General features: G+C 36.9%; 1 non-coding gene across 1 annotated transcript; it reads left to right on the top strand.

Annotated features, from left to right (window-relative positions):
• The first annotated feature begins 11,480 nt into the window (after window positions 1-11,480).
• On the top strand, window positions 11,481-11,587 carry LOC122220784. Its single transcript, XR_006202968.1, has one exon. It is a non-coding gene; the product is annotated as a U6 spliceosomal RNA (small nuclear RNA).
• The last annotated feature ends 2,218 nt before the right edge of the window (window positions 11,588-13,805 follow it).

Here is a 13,805-nt window from a genome sequence, read left to right as displayed (position 1 = left end):
TGGGAAGTAGGAATTGCTTCAGTGGTTCAATGGTAATAAGATGACCACGTGGCAGTGAGCAGCAGACAACCCTTTGATGTAAGCTGGGCATCTGGGCCGTTGGAAAAAATAGTGTTCGCCCTAGAAAAGCAGCAGAGCAACCTTGGAAGTTAACTGTACCCCAAATTCAGAATTTTCCTTCTATGGTACAGAGTTATGAGTTGTCTCTGGAGAGTAGCTGCCCAGTCAAGGACTACTTTCTCAATTCTCTCGCTGCTAGAAACAATATAATGTGAACAGAAATGATGTGCATCACTTTCAAGGCTTTTAAGCAATTATTGTACCTTCACACCTTCCCCCATTCCCCTGGCTGGATGTAGATGTCAACCCCTATGCACTGACAGAGCCACAGGATGGAAGAAGCCTGGACCAGAATCATTTCATGAAGGAAACATCCACCAACAAAAAATCACAACTTTGGACTACTATCTAAGCAAGAAATAAACTATTGTGTTTGAGATATTATACATTGTGGGATCCATTTGTAATAGCATCTAGCATTATCCTGACTTTGGCTAGGCCAAAGATAAGTGCTATCATTCCTGGACTTCAGGGACAGTGTCTAGACCTGAATAACGTTCAGTCCAAGGGGGCAGGAGTCTGCAGTCACCCTACACTGACTAGGTGTTTGCGAGGGACAGAAGATTCTTATGATAAGCATTACCTGGATTAAATGGGAAATACTCCTGTCTGGATTTTCTTTTCTCCAGGACACAACAAAGGATACTGTGCAAAGGAGATATAACTCCCCTCCATTGCTCTCCACATCATATATCCTTTAAAGAGGGGCATGTTTCCAAGGCCTGGAACACCATCTAGCTGCAAAATGTTTTAAGAGTTGAAGAGTTTCCTTTTCTAAAGACCAGACCCACAAAAGAACAAGGGTGGGGAACCCGGCCACAGCCCAAAGCAGAGCCTACAAATTCCCCTAAGAAATAAAAGACCCTAGAAGATTTCAATAGAGGCTTATAGTTCACACACACACACACACACACACACACACACACAGATATTTGCCTTTTGAATTCCAGACTCAGGTTATATCTGTCAGAGACAAAGCCTCACATTGGGTTCCATGGTGGACAAAAAATACATAAGACACCATCCCTGACCTCCAGGAACTGACAGAATATAACTCTAACCTAAGTGTTACAGAAGAGAAGAGTGCAGAATATGCTATAAGAACAAACAGAATGTACCTTAAGAACAAAAGGAATAATTCCACATGGAGCAAGCAGGAATTTTTCTTGAGAGGGATAGAATGAATTCTGTGTGTAGGAGGAGGATCACCCAGAAGGGCAGACAGAATAGCTCAAGTACAGACCCTGAGATATGAGAGGACAGGACATTACTTATACTGGATCCTCTTGCTTGCAAAAGCATTTGGGGCCATTATCTCAATCTTAGTTACTAAGTTTCTTAGCTTTTTCCTTTCCAATAAGAAATTAAAATGCAAATTTTAAGGAATAAACCTACCACAAAGAATTCTCAGGGCACCTAGGTGGCTCAGTCAGTTAAGCATCTAGCTCTTTATTTTGGCTCAGGTCTTGAACTCACAGTTGTGGGACTGAGTCCCACATCAGGCTCCCCACTGAACAAGAAGCCTGTTTAGGATTCTCTCTCTCTCCCTCTACCCCCTCTCCCCGATTCATGCTCTCGCTCTTAAAATTAAAATAAAATAAAATAAAATAAAATAAAATAAAATAAAATAAAATAAAAGAATTCTCTGAGATACTAGGTACATGAAGAGAGGGGCATATTCTGAGGTAGAAAAGGAGGATATAGGAGGGCCCAATTCACAATTTGCCATGACTGTGTAACACTCAGCTTTCCAGTGATAGCTAAGACATTGAGTAAGGAGATAAAAGTGAAGGCTGGAAAATTCAAATTGCTTTTGGGTAAATGACCTATGCAATGGGGTGGGGCCATTACTCGGTAATGCCAGATACCCAGTAGGCATTCAGTAAATGCCCAATTCACAATTTGCCATGACTGTGTAACACTCAGCTTTCCAGTGATAGCTAAGACATTGAGTAAGGAGATAAAAGTGAAGGCTGGAAAATTCAAATTGCTTTTGGGTAAATGACCTATGCAATGGGGTGGGGCCATTACTCGGTAATGCCAGATACCCAGTAGGCATTCAGTAAATGCTTGTTGAATGAATGGCCCCTACATCATGCATATGCTTTGCCATGATAAGTTGTGTCAGGAATATTATTAAAAATTCATTGATTCTGTTGCCCTAATTTAGCGACTCATCCTCTGTCTTTACCACCCACATGTGGTCAGATCACAGAAACTTCTCAAGGCTAACCTAGGGGAAAAAATTATATCTCTATCTATCTATCTATCTATCAATAATGCTTTCATATATATACACACACATATATATATATACACACATATATATATGTATATATATGTATGTACATATATGGATATATATATGTGTGTATATATATATATGTACGTATGTGTGTGTGTGTATATACATATATATATATATATATATATATATATATATATATATATATATTTAATATTTAAAGGACTTTCCAAGCTGGGAGTCCCATAAAACCAAGAACTGCCCTCCATTGAAGCTCCAGTTCTGTCTTGCTTTCTTACTCACAGAAAGAACAGGGAAGTCTAATCAATTTAGATAGCTATAGACCTTTGCAGCAAGGACAATTTTAAAGTGTCTAACATGGTAAGAATTATGAAATAATTCTCTACATGTACATCTTTAAAGGTCTATATGCATAAATTAGTTTCCCATAGTGCTGCAGAGCTCTAATTATTTTTTAATTTATACAAATACATGCAATTAAAGTGCAATTACAATGCAATTAAAATGCCAGTATAATTAAAATGCAGAAAGAAGAAAATTTATAAATGTGTTCATGAATCCCCTTGATTTCTTCTTAGGTTCAATTAATGCCACTTATAATTTAAAGACTGTGACAAATCTGTATTTCAGCTAGAAAGACCATCCCATCAATCCATGTACCTTAGAATGTGAAGTCTTACCTAGATCCACAGGGTTTGTCTTTATAACAATGTTGGATAGAGCTGACCAAATGAGAGTTGCTTAAAAAAGGTAAAGCCAAAAGAAGGGGGAAAAATAAGGGTGTCTGCCCTACAGAGTGAAGAATCATGTAAAATACTCTTTCCAGTACTTCTTAAGTGTTGGCCAGATATATTTATATATTTCTCTAACAAGAGCTATGACCCTCTTTACTCTATTTTCTCTGTAAACACATTCAGTGAATAAGGACTGATCTGAGGTGCCATAAACACACAACAGACATTTTTAGAAAACTGAAGATGACTTCTGCTAAACAGCTCCTTTTTTAGGCTTCTATAGATAAAAGCTTTCCATTTGAAGGGAGGAATAAAAGACAAGCAGCAAGCAGTCCAGTCACATATTAGAAACTCAAACCTAGGGGCGCCTGGGTGTCTCACTCGCTTGAGCGTCAGACTCTTGATTTTGGCTCAGGTCACGATCTCACGGTTTGTGAGACCAAGCCTCAAGTCAGGCTCAGCACTGACAATGAGGAGCCTACTTGAGATTCTCTCTCTCCCTCTCTCTCTCTCTCCCACTCACGCACATGCACTCTCTGTCTCTCAAAATAAATAAATAGACTTAAAAGAAAAAAGAAAGGAACTCAATCCTAAAAGGCTAGATTTGATTACATTATTTTTTGTACAACAAACATTTATTGAGTACTTCTGGGTGTATAAATAACATATGATCCCATGGGTAGCCATGATTTGGAGGAGAGAACAGATATGTAAAAAGCTCATGCTGTGCAATGGGATAAATGTAATAGAGGTCATGTGCACTATGGAGGCACAGAGAAACTAATAATAAAGAGCTCTCCAGAAAGGAGAAAATGTTCCAGCTGGGTCTAGACTGAACAGTGGAGCTTATTCCTTAGCAGCCTTATTGTCTCTGTGACTGGGGCACAACTGACTGTTTAGTGGGTAGATGTCAGGAAAGCTAACCATCCTCACCCAGGGTCAGTTCTCTACACCAAGAATTGTCCCACTTCTCACATGACTTTCAAATATCTAATGTCATGACAGGCATTTAAGACTAACAAACCTGTTTAAAATTTTCTGAGCCTTATGCTAACTCAGTTTTACATACAAACCACAAAGGATACGTTTTGTTTTCTTTTGTTTTGGGCACCATTCATTTATCCAGAAATATTTTTTTATATTCTAGGAATGCAAACATTTTATAAAACAAAAAAGAATTGCATTTTGTTTTGCTCAGAACTTTACATACTTATAGAAACATATCAAGGTATATTTATTCCTCAGTCTTTTGATATAGAGCAAATTTTTTTCAGTACATGTCTTTTGATAATTCATACATTGTATTTCTTACATAAATATCAAAATATGTCTAAAATGTCCAGTTTCAGGGGTGCCTGGGTGGCTCAGTCAGTTGAGCATCCAACTTTCGCTCAGGTCATGATCTCCTGGGTTCGTGAGTTCGAGCCCTGCATCAGGCTCTGTGCTGACAGCTCAGAGCCTGGAGCCTGCTTTGGATTCTGTGTCTCCCTCTCTCTCTGCCCCTCCCCTACTCGCACTCTGTCTCTCTCTTTCTCAAAAATAAATTAACATTAAAATAATAATAATAGTAAATAAATAAAATAATAAAATTTCCAGTTTCAGATTCTTGAAACTGTGTGAGAACAGGGCAATTTCTAATGAGTCCCAACTTCCTCCAACTTTTTAGAATTGTCTCTTTGTGTACATTTGTGACTTGCTCTATGATATATAAGATTGCACAGTGCACAACTCCATGTTTTCTGCCATGTGGTAACCCTAGTGAATTCCTAGAAGTGGGCCATAGAGTCTGTGCATTTTCAGTTTTACTTAATATTACCAAATAGTTCTTCAAAGTAGCTGTCCTATTTAAGGTCCCACCAGCAATGTTCCCATAACCTCACTAACACTTGGGAGTTATCAGACTTCTTAATTTTACTAATCTTACTAATAACATAATGGTATATCATTGTTTTAAGTTTCTCAGATATTTAGAGATTGGACATTTCTTACATGTTTATTGGCCAGTAAGGTTTCACCCTCTGTGAATTACATGCTATAGTAATCCCCACAACCCCCCCTTATCCACAGCTTCACTTTCAATGGTTTCAGTTATCCATGGTCAATTGCCATGCTGATGCAGATGATCTTCCTTCTGACTTACTGACAGAAGGTCAATAGTAGCCTAATGCTATGCCATGCCTACATCATTCACATCACTTCATCTCATTACATAGGTGTTTTACCATTTCATATCATCACAAGAAAAAGAAAGGTAAGTTCAGTATAAGATATTGAGAGAGAGAGAGCATATTCACATAACTTTTATTACAGTGTATTGTTGAAATTTTTCTGTTTTATCATTGTTGTTGTTAATCTCTTAATGTGCCTAATTTATAAATTAAACTTTATCATAGGTATGTTTATATGGGAAAATAATATAGTATGGTGTACCTTAGAGTCTTTCTTACGATTACAAATAATATTTTTTATTATATTTTCGAATTATTTCCTGCTGGGGCAAAGAGATCACTTTAATATTTTGATATTGTTGATAAATCAAGCAGTATTATTTTCCCTATTGATTAACTGTAATCATTTGTCAAGGCTTTCATTTTCTATATAGACACTACAAACAATTCCAAATGCCAATCTTCTTTTTCCTCATATTATGCTGTCTAGGACTTCTAATAGAATGCTGAATATGAACAAGAATAGAGGATATAGGGGCGCCTGGGTGGCGCAGTCGGTTAAGCGTCCGACTTCAGCCAGGTCACGATCTCGCGGTCCGTGAGTTCGAGCCCCGCGTCGGGCTCTGGGCTGATGGCTCAGAGCCTGGAGCCTGTTTCCGATTCTGTGTCTCCCTCTCTCTGCCCCTCCCCCGTTCATGCTCTGTCTGTCTCTCTCTGTCCCAAAAATAAAAAACGTTGAAAAAAAAAATTAAAAAAAAAAAAAAAAAGAATAGAGGATATATTTATCTTTTTCTTACCTAATATACTTCTAAGTATGATATTCATACACATTTTGTTCATTTTATTTGATTAAAGAAATTTTGTTCTACTCTAGTTTGCTAAGAGATTTTATTATAAATGAGTGTTGATAGTTTCCCAAATTTTTTTTTGCAAATTGTGAGATATTAAATGGTTGTTCTCCCTTAATATTGTAGTAAAATTTTTATATATTGAATATTCCTATATTTGATTATTTTTTAAATATTTTATGCTCATCTTGTTCATAAGTGAGCATAACCTAGAAATTCCTATTCACATATTTTCTTTTTTCAATTTTACTATCAAAACTATACTAGCCTCTCAAAAAATGAGTTGGGGATCTCACCCTCTTCTTAATGATGTTGGGTACATACAAATTGACCTATTTTCCTAGTGAGATATTCTTTCTTTTCATGTAACAATGCTCTTAATTCTTAATAACTAAAGAATAATGTTCTTAATTCTTAAAGAGTACTTGTTACTAACACACTTGTATTAATTTTCTTGTACTTAGTCTGACCTAAAATACATTTTCTAGCTTTTAATTTTAGCCCTTATGTGTCAAGTTTTAGGTGAGTCTCTTAAATATTACAGAGCTACATTTTTAAAGATCTCATCAAAGATTCTCTGCTTTTAGCTACTAAATTAGTTCATTTACATTTGTTGTAATATTGAAATATTTCTATTTATTTCTATTCTATTATTTTGAAATTTCTATTAAGCAAGCTTTTGATGTACTTCCTTTTTTTTTTTTTTTTTTTACTTTCTTAATTTCTGTTGCATTGGTTGTTTTATTCTTTATATTACTTTGGAACCTATATCATCTATTGCTATTTTTAATGATTATTCATATTTTAATGTATATTGGGCTTACCAAATTATAGAATTAATCAACATACCTTCAGCACTCCCAAATAAAGGAACTTAGACTATTTTATCTCTGATATCTTCTTTAATCTTACATGTTATTTTTGCCTATTTTTTAAATTCCACCTTGATTTTTAATTCTCCCTCCCTCCATTTATTTTCAACATTATTATAGTTTTATATCATTAATACTTCTTTGGCTTTATTAATATTTTACCAATTTCTTGGATCCTCATTGCTTTTTATTTCCCACTCTTTCCTTTGGGTTAAATTTCCTTCCTACTAAAATTTAACCTTTATTAGTTCTTGTAGTGAGGCTCTATGATTGCTAGGTTCACTTCACCATGTTCTGAAAATGTCTGGTAATTCTAGACAACAATTATATACTTCCAGTATTTTTTATGTAATCACTCTACAGGCTTCAGACTTCAGTTGTTCACATTAAAAATTCAGCCATCCGGGGCAGCTGGGTGGCTCAGACAGTTAAGCATCCAACTTCAGCTTAGGTCATGATCTCATGGTTCATGAGTTCAAGCCCCACATGCAGCTCTGTGTTGACAGCTCAGAGCCTGGAGCCTGCTTCAGATTCTGTCTCCCTCTCTCTCTGCTCTTCCCCCACTCTCTCTCTCTCTCTTTCTCTCTCTCTCAAAGATAAATAAATATTTTTAAAATTTTTTTAAATAAATTTAAAAAATTCAGCTGTTTAATGGTCATTCCTTTTGTAAGCTGACTTTTTTCTCTGGTTGCTTATAAAATCTCCATTTTCTCGTTGTTATAGTTTCATTACAATTATATGGTTGTGAATTTATTTGTATTTTTATTCTGTCTTGTACTCACTGTGCTTCTGACTCATTATTCATGTTCTTATATCAATTTTTAAAATTCTCAGCCATTATATCCTTATGTATTGCCTCTTCACTATTCTCCCTCCTTTCTTTCTGCAACTCTTATTAGAACTATGCTGGACTTTCTCATTTTATCCTCAAAATTTAAAAATTTCTCTTTTATATTTTTCATTTGAAGTTTCTTATCTAGCTACTGTAGCTAACTCTGTTATTTACATTCAACTTCTCAGCCATTGTATTTGAGAATGACAAGTAAAGACTTGGTGCTTTATCCAATGCTATAGACTTATGGTAAACTTTTTGAAAGGAATCCTGTACACCCTCTGAAGAAAAAACCAATTGCTTAAACAGTGCATTGTACAAAAACCTCTCAAATGCCAACATAAAACAGCTGAGGTACTTTCTCAAAAACTTGTCCAAACAACAGTATTCCAAAAAGATGAGATGTAGCACCCAGAGCTTCCATCTCTTCTCTAAATTGTGAAGCTAGGTTGGACACAGCAGGTCAAACTCCCCACTATCACTATATTTATCAATTAAAGTCTTAGCAACACAGCGATCCCAGTCATGGTTCAACCGATTTGAGCATGTATCTCTATAGGTTTTTCAATACTGCTGGACTCAACTAAAATACATCTTTTGATGTCTGGTTACCAAGGGCTAACGGACTAAGCTTTAAAACCTTAGTAACATATTCTATTTGAAATTATCTGTATACCTCTGTTGTATTCATAGCATATGAGGAACAGGAAAAGGGCAGAAGAAGGCAGAAGTTGCCACTTGGGGGCTTGCTAGCTAACACACCTGTAACTGGCACACATTTGAAATAGACTGCACTGTGCTAAGCATTCCCTTTACAACTCACACATTGGGGTTTTTATTTCAATGACTATAGTAGTTATTACTAGGAGTTCTATTTGATTTATTTGCAAATATGTCTGGTCTCTTCATTGTATCTTACTTTCTATGATTTTAATGCTTACTTTTACATTTTTAATTATTTTCTTTTCTTTTTTTCTTTTTCTGGTGTAAAAAGGTGATTTTATTAAAGCATAGGGACAGGATCCATGGGCCTGAAGAGCTGCCCTGGGACTGTGAGGAGAGACTGATTATATACTTGGGAGTTGGGGGAGATGAAGACAAGAGGAAGTTTCCAAAGGGATTTTCATATGCTAAAGAAGACTCACAGAATACTGGAGACCTACCTATTGTCAAACTAAGGTTTTTTGACCTCTAGTATTGTTTTTGACCTAAAGTATTGTTAATACTTTAACAATAGGGAGTTCCTGGAAAAATGCACTTATTTTATTTTTTTAAGTTTATTTATTTATTTTGAGAGAGCACACGCACACAGGCTTGCAAGCAGGGGAGGAGCAGAGAAAGAAAGAGAGAATCCTAAGCAGGCTCTGCACCATCAGTACAGAACCCAACAGTCCACTTTTACACAGAGGGTACAGGCTTTCAAAATCCAGGTTTCATACAAGGGTTTTATTTCAAACTCTGCCTATACAACACTAGCCTCATTTTCTATTGCAGACATTAAAACCCTCCTGCTCCAACCTCCAGGGAAGACTAAGCATCAGCTCAGACTCATACTTCTTTGATTTACAGTTTCTTCTTTAGGGGGAACTGTAGGTTTCCATTTTCTCATAAACACAGTTAACATTTCTAAGGATTTTTATTGTATTTTATCCAGATGTAAAGAAGCTATTAGAGAATTTTCTAACTGTTTCATCTGCCAGCTTGCTGGAAGCAGAAATTCTCAATATTATTTCTTAATATGCACTTCTCTTTTTGCACTAATATTATAATGCTTTATATTCACTTTAATTATATGATTATAATGATAAATTTAACTGAAACAAACAGATCTGGGAGCACACATATACAATCATCTGATGCTTTATGAGTACACAACTCCAACTGGCAGAAGCAGAAGTTTAGGGCATACTAGAGACTGTCCTGCAAGCCAGGTGTGTTTTGTAGGCTATAAACATCAGTTTCATGTGTTTCATAGAAACACTAGGGAATATTATAAATCCAATAAGGAGGTTAAATGGAGATTTAAAAAGCATCCATTATAACTTTTAGGAATGGAGCGTAGGAAGTGATGAGAAATGAGTCTAGAGAAATATGTTAGATTTATGCATTGAAAGCATGAGTCATTCTGAGGAATTTGGCCTTAATCCTTAGGAAATGGTAGGGGAGGGCATATCAAAGTGTATGGACCTGTGGGTTTTGAATGAGAAAACATACAGGAAACAATCTGCATAATGTTTTGCACAAATGTATGACATTTTTTCTTATTTCAATATCTACAGAAGCTTCAAAAAAAGCCTAGGAGTTAGTGAAGCACTATAAGCATTCTAATATTTATTTTTTTTTAATTTTTTTTTAATGTTTACTTATTTTTGAGACAGAGAGAGACAGAGCATGAACGGGGGAGGGTCAGAGAGAGGGAGACACAGAATCTGAAACAGGCTCCAGGCTCTGAGCTGTCAGCACAGAACCCTACGCGGGGCTTGAACTCACGGACCGCAAGATCATGACCTGAGCTGAAGTCGGATGCTTAACCGACTGAGCCACCCAGGCACCCCATAAGCATTCTAATATTTAAATGGCTGTTAGTTCTTAAGCCACTTCAAGGTCTTTGCAGATGCTCTCAAATGAAACACTGGCTCCACTCATTCAGCCTGTGGCACCTCAGTGATCTTCTCAGCCACCCAGTAAACCTCTGGGTGTAAACCAGTTACATACTCTCCAAAGAAGTCTGACTCTTAATGGGGGAGAGAGAACCCTCTTGCAAATGTGTTCATTCCCCGTGTATGTGCCTTACCTAAACCCTAGAGTTAGTGACTACTCCCTATATTTGCCATTCTTGTTTTCTTTAGAGTTCTTTTTACTCCTTAGTAGTTATGCCCCATTGCTAGCTAATAATTCTTTAATTAAGCTTTTTCTGTTTTAATTACTGTGTTGTTTCCATCTCCAACCTGGACCCTGACTGATACACACACTGAAATTTGAGAACCAATATCCTAGATCACAAAATTATCTCAGAGTGTCCAGTTATTTTCACCAAAAGTAAGTGAATTATTCTAATGACCATATAAATAACTGTTTCTAAGAGATTAAGGGTCATAAATACCTGAACCTTACAGGCTGAAATAACTATTTATTCAGTGAAATTCTGCTATACTGTATATGTAATCTGTACATGTACACCGATGCTTTTAGGATCATAAGGCCTATAAAACACTAATTTTTAAAATTCCAGGTAAATATGATTTAAGGTAAGATTAATCATCTGTGGAACTAAGAGATAATATTCATAATTACAGTTAAAAGTTGTTTGCAATTATTGAGTTATAAAGTTCTTTTTTTTTAATTTTTTTTTAACATTTTATTTATTTTTGAGACAGGGAGAGACAGAGCATGAACAGGAGAGGGTCAGAGAGAGGGAGACACAGAATCCAAAACAGGCTCCAGGCTCTGAGCTGTTAGCACATAGCCCGACACGGGGCTCGAACTCACGGACCGTGAGATTATGACCTGAGCCGAAGTCGGCCGCTTAACCGACTGAGCCACCCAGGCACCCCTAAAGTTCTATTTTAGTCATGAAATGAGTACGAAAATCAGGAAAAAAAATATATTTTTAATGAGGCTTTCCAAAGGGAATATCCTTGTGCTCGCTTCAGCAGCACATATACTAAAATTGGAGTGATGCAGAGAAGATCAGCATGGCCCCTGTGCAAGGATGACATGCAAATTCGTGAAGCTTCCACATTTTTCTTCTGACAAAGGTGATAAATTCAGACAACATCATGATCTAATAAACTTTACCTTTTAAAAGTGAGGGAAAAAAGAATACCCTTTTTCTAAAAGAAGTACAAGATCTCACACATAACATATTACAGCCATTATTGTAGGGAGGTAAACATTGCTAACAGCAAGAAATCCAACCTTAATTTATTTATTTTTTAAGTTTATTTATTTATTTATTGGGGGGGAGGGGCAGAAAGAGGAGGAGAGAGAGAATCTCTGACAGCACAGAGCCCAACACAGGGCTGGATCCCACGTCCCATGAACTGTGAGCCAAAATCAAGAGTCAGACGCTTAACTGACTGAGCTACCCGGGGCTCCTGATTTACTTATTAAATTAAAATAAAAACACATATTCAGTCAAAGTGACCTGTCAGTGCTGTAGTTTCTACTGCTTCAGTGAATACATTTCTTATAAAAGATCAGGCTGTTGAAATGTAAGGTCCAGAAAAGAAAGTGATAATTGCACCTATATCAAAGCTATAGGTCACAAAGTTTCAGAACTTTAGCTTTCATTTCTTTTGTGTGTGTGTGCTGTTGTTTTTTTAATGTTTATTCATTTTTGAGAGACAGAGAGAGACAGAGAGTGAGTGGGGGAGGAGCAGAGAGAGAGGAGACAGAATCTGAAGCAGGCTCCAGGCTCTGAGCTGTCAGCACAGAGCCCAATGCAGGGCTTGAACTCACAACACGAGATCATGACCTGAGCCGAAGTCAGACACCCAACCGACTGAGACACCCAGGCGCCCCAACTTCAGCTTTCATTTCTAAGCAAACTTTAATTATATGAATCTGAATTTTCACGAGGCCTCCTATCAATCCCTCTTCCCTGAAAGTGAGTCAATTGTAAAAATCAATATTAATCAATACAAGTCAATTTATATTCAAGACACATTCTTTTTTTTTGAATATATGAAATTTATTGTCAAATTGGTTTCCATACAACACCCAGTGCTCATCCCAAAAGATACCCTCTTCAATGCCCATCACCTACCCTCCCCTCCCTCCCACCCCCCATCAACCCTCAGTTTGTTCTCGGTTTTTAAGAGTCTCTTATGCTTTGGCTCTCTCCCACTCTAACCTCTTTTTTTTTTCTTCCCCTCCCCCATGGGTTTCTGTTAAGTTTCTCAGGATCCACATAAGAGTCAAGGCACATTCTTAACATCAGACTCATCAAAACACAAAAATCAGAAAGGTAGTCTCATATTCATTTATGTGAATATCTTCAGGCTTGACATTATTCAATTTGAAACAAATGACTTTAAAAAGTAAGGTTTTCTCCTGGCAGAACCACAGGAACTTGTTCAGAGGACTGAGGGCCCTGTAAGTCTCAGTATCAGATTGAAACTTCAAATTCTTCCAGTCTTCTTGGTATGTAAATTTTGATTAATGCCATGAAAAGTGCTACTTTAAGATTTTCATTCTTGCTTTCAGTTTCCTTTGGATTTTAGTGGCCTTGATTCTTTGTCTTCTATGCAGAAATGTCATAGCAGAATCTCAGCAGATCTCCTGGGCAACTGGAGGTGAAGAGAGGTAAGGCAGTATACAGGACTTCATGAGAATCATACAGGGCATCTTGGAGGACATGGTGTTCAAAGGGATGTTCATCCTAGTTAGGTGGAAGAACCATTTTCGGGGGGGGGGCTTCTATGAGATAGAAGGACCAGGGAAACTTATTCCTCCAACGGAGAAGGCTATTATGTCTTCTACTCCATGGAGTAGCAGCTGACAAAGTGTCTTCACCAGTGGTGCCTATTGTTTGTTGGTGTCTTTCAATCAGCTCTGCAGCCCTTTTCTTCCTGCTACCTAGCCAGGTGGCATCCAAAGCCTCATTCAGTTATTTAGCAGACATTTATGGATTCCCTTCCAAGGACAGGCATTGCATGACCTTACCTAGCTGACAGCTTCACGGACATGCATGCAGTGATGGTAGTAGAAGGGAAGGGTTGAGAACACTGGCTTTGAGATCACATAGACTCAGGTAGAAATCCCAATTCTGTTATCTACTAGCTTTGTGATCTTAAGTTTGTCATCTATAAAAAGAAGATAATACTTCATAGCATTGTTCAAGGAACTAAATGAAATAATACACACAGGGGCTGAGCAGGTATCTGGCATATCATGAGAGTTCAATAAAATGTTGATATTATTTTGTTGTTATTATTATAATAATTTCTTAACTATCCATTCT

Source organism: Panthera leo, chromosome B2, assembly GCF_018350215.1.
Source record: "Panthera leo isolate Ple1 chromosome B2, P.leo_Ple1_pat1.1, whole genome shotgun sequence".
NCBI lineage: Eukaryota > Metazoa > Chordata > Mammalia > Carnivora > Felidae > Panthera > Panthera leo.
This window is presented reverse-complemented; position numbering and strand designations above follow the sequence as displayed.